This window comes from Anser brachyrhynchus (genome assembly GCF_964034855.1).
Source record: "Anser brachyrhynchus genome assembly, contig: SCAFFOLD_145, whole genome shotgun sequence".
Classification (NCBI taxonomy): Eukaryota; Metazoa; Chordata; class Aves; order Anseriformes; family Anatidae; genus Anser; species Anser brachyrhynchus.
In genome coordinates, this window is record NW_027663621.1 from 170,100 (window position 1) to 176,289 (window position 6,190).

A 6,190-nucleotide genomic window follows, 5' to 3' on the forward strand; every position below is an offset into this window, starting at 1 on the left:
CAGTGCACTCTCTGGAGTCAGTGCACTGCATCCCCACTGGTGCCAGTGCACTCCCTGGAGTCACTGCACTGCATCCCCACTGGTGCCAGTGCACTCTCTGGACTCACTGCACTGCATCCCCACTGGTGCAAGTGCACTCTCTGGAGTCACTGCACTGCATCCCCACTGGTGCCAGTGCACTCTCTGGACTCACTGCACTGCATCCCCAGTGGTGCCAGTGCACTCTCTGGACTCACTGCACTGCATCCCCACCGGTGCCAGTGCACTCTCTGGACTCACTGCACTGCATCCCCACTGGTGCCAGCGCACTCTCTGCACTCACTGCACTGCATCCCCACTGATGCCAGTGCACTCTCTGGACTCACTGCACTGCATCCCCACTGGTGCCAGTGCACTCTCTGGAGTCACTGTACTGCATCCGCACTGGTGCCAGTGCACTCTCTGGACTCACTGCACTGCATCCCCACTGCTGCCAGTGCACTCTCTGGACTCACTGCACTGCATCTCCACTGGTGCTAGTGCACCCTCTGGAGTCACTGCACGGCATCCCCGCTGCTGCCAGTGCACTCTCTGCACTCACTGCACTGCAACACCAGTGGTGCCAGTGCACTCTCTGGAGTTCCTGCACTGCATCCCCAGTGGTGCCAGTGCACTCACTGGACTCACTGCACTGCGTCCCCACTGGTGCCAGTGCACTCTCTGGACTCACTGCACTGCATCCCCACTGGTGCAAGTGCACTCTCTGGAGTCACTGCACTGCATCCCCACTGGTGCCAGTGCACTCTCTGGACTCACTGCACTGCATCCCCACTGGTGCAAGTGCACTCTCTGGAGTCACTGAACGGCATCCCCACTGGTGCCAGTGCACTCTCTGGAGTCACTGCACTGCATCCCCACTGGTGCCAGCGCACTCTCTGGACTCACTGCACTGCATCCCCACTGATGCCAGTGCACTCTCTGGACTCACTGCACTGCATCCCCACTGGTGCCAGTGCACTCTCTGGAGTCACTGTACTGCATCCGCACTGGTGCCAGTGCACTCTCTGGAGTCAGTGCACTGCATCCCCACTGGTGCCAGTGCACTCCCTGGACTCACTGCAGTGCATCCCCACTGGTGCCAGTGCACTCTCTGGACTCACTGCAGTGCATCCCCAGTAGTGCCAGTGCACTCTCTGGACTCACTGCACTGCATCCCCACTGGTGCCAGTGCACTCTCTGGACTCACTGCAGTGCATCCCCAGTGGTGCCAGTGCACTCTCTGGACTCACTGCACTGCATCCCCACTGGTGCCAGTGCACTCTCTGGAGTCACTGCACTTCATCCCCACTGTTGCCAGTGCACTCTCTGGAGTCACTGCACTGCGTCCCCACTGGTGCCAGTGCACTCTCTGGAGTCACTGCAGTGCATCCCCACTGGTGCCAGTGCACTCTCCGGACTCACTGCACTGCATCCCCAGTGGTGCCAGTGCACTCTCTGGAGTCAGTGCACTGCATCCCCACTGGTGCCAGTGCACTCTCTGGACTCACTGCACTGCATCCCCACTGGTACCAGCGCACTCTCTGGACTCACTGCACTGCATCCCCACTGATGCCAGTGCACTCTCTGGACTCACTGCACTGCATCCCCACTGGTGCCAGTGCACTCTCTGGAGTCACTGTACTGCATCCGCACTGGTGCCAGTGCACTCTCTGGAGTCACTGCATTGCATCTCCACTGGTGCCAGTGCACTCTCTGGAGTCACTGCACTGCATCCCCAGTAGTGCCAGTGCACTCTCTGGACTCACTGCACTGCATCCCCACTGCTGCCAGTGCACTCTCTGGAGTCACTGCAATGCATCCCCACTGTTGCCAGTGCACTCTCTGGACTCACTGCACTGCATCCCCACTGGTGCCAGCGCACTCTCTGCACTCACTGCACTGCATCCCCAGTGGTGCCAGTGCACTCTCTGGACTCACTGCAGTGCATCCCCAGTAGTGCCAGTGCACTCTCTGGACTCACTGCACTGCATCCCCACTGGTGCCAGTGCACTCTCTGGAGTCACTGCATTGCATCTCCACTGGTGCCAGTGCACTCTCTGGACTCACTGCACTGCATCCCCACTGGTACCAGTGCACTCTCTGGAGTCACTGCACTGCATCCCCACTGGTGCCAGTGCACTCTCTGGAGTCACTGCACTGCATCCCCACTGGTGCCAGTGCACTCTCTGGAGTTACTGCACTGCATCCCCACTGGTGCCAGTGCACTCACTGGACTCACTGCACTGCGTCCCCAGTGGTGCCAGTGCACTCTCTGGACTCACTGCACTGCATCCCCAGTGGTGCCAGCGCACTCTCTGGACTCACTGCACTGCATCCCCAGTGGTGCCAGCGCACTCTCTGAAGTCACTGCAGTGCATCCCCAGTGGTGCCAGTGCACTCTCTGGAGTCAGTGCACTGCATCCCCACTGGTGCCAGTGCACTCTCTGGACTCAGTGCACTGCATCCCCACTGCTGCCAGTGCACTCTCTGGACTCACTGCACTGCATCTCCACTGGTGCTAGTGCACCCTCTGGAGTCACTGCACGGCATCCCCGCTGCTGCCAGTGCACTCTCTGCACTCACTGCACTGCAACACCAGTGGTGCCAGTGCACTCTCTGGAGTTCCTGCACTACATCCCCAGTGGTGCCAGTGCACTCACTGGACTCACTGCACTGCGTCCCCACTGGTGCCAGTGCACTCTCTGGACTCACTGCACTGCATCCCCACTGGTGCAAGTGCACTCTCTGGAGTCACTGCACTGCATCCCCACTGGTGCCAGTGCACTCTCTGGACTCACTGCACTGCATCCCCACTGGTGCAAGTGCACTCTCTGGAGTCACTGAACGGCATCCCCACTGGTGCCAGTGCACTCTCTGGAGTCACTGCACTGCATCCCCACTGGTGCCAGCGCACTCTCTGGACTCACTGCACTGCATCCCCACTGATGCCAGTGCACTCTCTGGACTCACTGCACTGCATCCCCACTGGTGCCAGTGCACTCTCTGGAGTCACTGTACTGCATCCGCACTGGTGCCAGTGCACTCTCTGGAGTCAGTGCACTGCATCCCCACTGGTGCCAGTGCACTCCCTGGACTCACTGCAGTGCATCCCCACTGGTGCCAGTGCACTCTCTGGACTCACTGCAGTGCATCCCCAGTAGTGCCAGTGCACTCTCTGGAGTCACTGCACTGCATCCCCACTGGTGCCAGTGCACTCTCTGGAGTCACTGCATTGCATCTCCACTGGTGCCAGTGCACTCTCTGGACTCACTGCACTGCATCCCCACTGGTGCCAGTGCACTCTCTGGACTCACTGCACTGCATCCCCACTGCTGCCAGTGCACTCTCTGGAGTCACTGCACTGCATCCCCACTGGTGCCAGTGCACTCTCTGGAGTCACTGCACTGCATCCCCACTGGTGCCAGTGCACTCTCTGGAGTTACTGCACTGCATCCCCACTGGTGCCAGTGCACTCACTGGACTCACTGCACTGCGTCCCCAGTGGTGCCAGTGCACTCTCTGGACTCACTGCACTGCATCCCCAGTGGTGCCAGCGCACTCTCTGGACTCACTGCACTGCATCCCCAGTGGTGCCAGCGCACTCTCTGAAGTCACTGCAGTGCATCCCCAGTGGTGCCAGTGCACTCTCTGGAGTCAGTGCACTGCATCCCCTGTGGTGCCAGTGCACTCTCTGGACTCAGTGCACTGCATCCCCACTGGTGCCAGTGCACTCTCTGCACTCACTGCACTGCAACACCAGTGGTGTCAGTGCACTCTCTGGAGTTCCTGCACTGCATCCCCAGTGGTGCCAGTGCACTCACTGGACTCACTGCACTGCGTCCCCAGTGGTGCCAGTGCACTCTCTGCACTCACTGCACTGCATTCCCACTGGTGCCAGTGCACTCTCTGGAGTCACTGCACTGCATCCCCAGTGGTGCCAGTGCACTCTCTGGACTCACTGCACTGCATCCCCACTGGTGCCAGTGCACTCTCTGGAGTTACTGCACTGCATCCCCACTGGTGCCAGTGCACTCTCTGGAGTCACTGCAGTGCATCCCCACTGGTGCCAGTGCACTCTCTGGACTCACTGCACTGCATCCCCACTGCTGCCAGTGCACTCTCTGGACTCACTGCACTGCATCCCCACTGGTGCCAGTGCACTCTCTGGAGTCACTGCACTGCATCCCCACTGGTGCCAGTGCACTCTCTGGACTCACTGCACTGCATCCCCACTGGTGCCAGTGCACTCTCTGGACTCACTGCACTGCATCCCCACTGGTGCCAGTGCACTCTCTGGACTCACTGCACTGCATCCCCACTGGTGCCAGTGCACTCACTTGACTCACTGCACTGCATCCCCACTGGTGCCAGTGCACTCTCTGGACTCACTGCACTGCATCCCCACTGGTGCCAGTGCACTCTCTGGACTCACTGCACTTCATCCCCCCTGTTGCCAGTGCACTCTCTGGACTCACTGCACTGCATCCCCAGTGGTGCCAGCGCACTCTCTGGACTCACTGCACTGCATTCCCAGTGGTGCCAGTGCACTCTCTGGACTCACTGCAGTGCATCCCCACTGGTGCCAATGCACTCTCTGGAGTCACTGCACTGCATCCCCACTGGTGCCAGTGCACTCTCTGGACTCACTGCACTGCATCCCCACTGGTGCCAGTGCACTCTCTGCAGTCACTGCACTGCATCCCCACTGGTGCCAGTGCACTCTCTGGACTCACTAGACTGCATCCCCACTGGTGCCAGTGCACTCTCTGGAGTCACTGCACTGCATCTCCACTGCTGCCAGTGCACTCTCTGGACTCACTGCACTGCATCCCCACTGGTGCCAGTGCACTCCCTGGAGTCACTGCACTGCATCCCCACTGGTGCCAGTGCACTCTCTGGACTCACTGCAGTGCATCCCCACTGGTGCCAGTGCACTCTCTGGAGTCACTGCACTTCAACCCCAGTGGTGCCAGTGCACTCTCTGGAGTCACTGCAGTGCATCCCCACTGGTGCCAGTGCACTCTCTGGAGTCACTGCACTGCATCCCCACTGGTGCCAGTGCACTCTCTGCACTCACTGCACTGCATCCCCAGTGGTGCCAGCGCACTCTCTGGACTCACTGCACTGCATCTCCACTGGTGCCAGTGCACTCTCTGGATTCACTGCACTCCATCCCCACTGGTGCCAGTGCACTCTCCGGAGTCACTGCACTGCATCCCCACTGGTGCCAGTGCACTCTCTGGACTCACTGCACTGCATCCCCAGTGGTGCCAGTGCACTCTCTGGACTCACTGACTGCATCCCCACTGGTGCCAGTGCACTCTCTGGACTCACTGTACTGCATCCCCAGTGGTGCCACTGCACTCTCTGGAGTCACTGCACTGCATCACCAGTGGTGCCAGTGCACTCTCTGGACTCACTGCACTGCATCCCCACTGGTGCCAGTGCACTCTCTGGACTCACTGCACTGCATCCCCAGTGGTGCCAGTGTACTCTCTGGACTCACTGCACTGCATCCCCTCTGGTGCCAGTGCACTCTCTGGAGTCACTGCACTGCATCCCCACTGGTGCCAGTGCACTCTCTGGACTCACTGCACTGCATCCCCACTGGTGCCAGTGCACTCTCTGAACTCACTGCAGTGCATCCCCAGTGGTGCCAGTGCACTCTCTGGACTCACTGCAGTGCATCCCCAGTGGTGCATTCCCCTTCTTCTTGGAAGACCCAAGCACCTCTCTATGGAAGAGTAGCATCAACCATGGGCACCCAAGCATCTCCATGGGGCACACAAGAAAATCTTTGCAGGACCCAAGCATCTCCACACAGCAATGAAGTATCTCCTTGGAGAAACCACACAAGCGTCTCCCTGGGGAACGCAAACACCTTCCTGGAGGACCCAAGGATCTCCGTGGAATCCCCAAGCATTTTTCCAGGGCACGCTAGCATCTCCTCGCTTGATCCACGCAACCTTCCTGGAGCACACAAGCATCTTTCTGGAGCACCCAAGCACCACCCCAGCCCATCCATGCACTTTTGTGAGACACCCAGGCTCCTCCCATTGAAGACAAATGTCCCAGGGCACACAAGCACTACTTTGGGCACCCAAGTAATTCCCGGATAACACAAGCATCTCCCAGAGGCACCCAAGTACATTCTGAAAACACCCAAGCATCT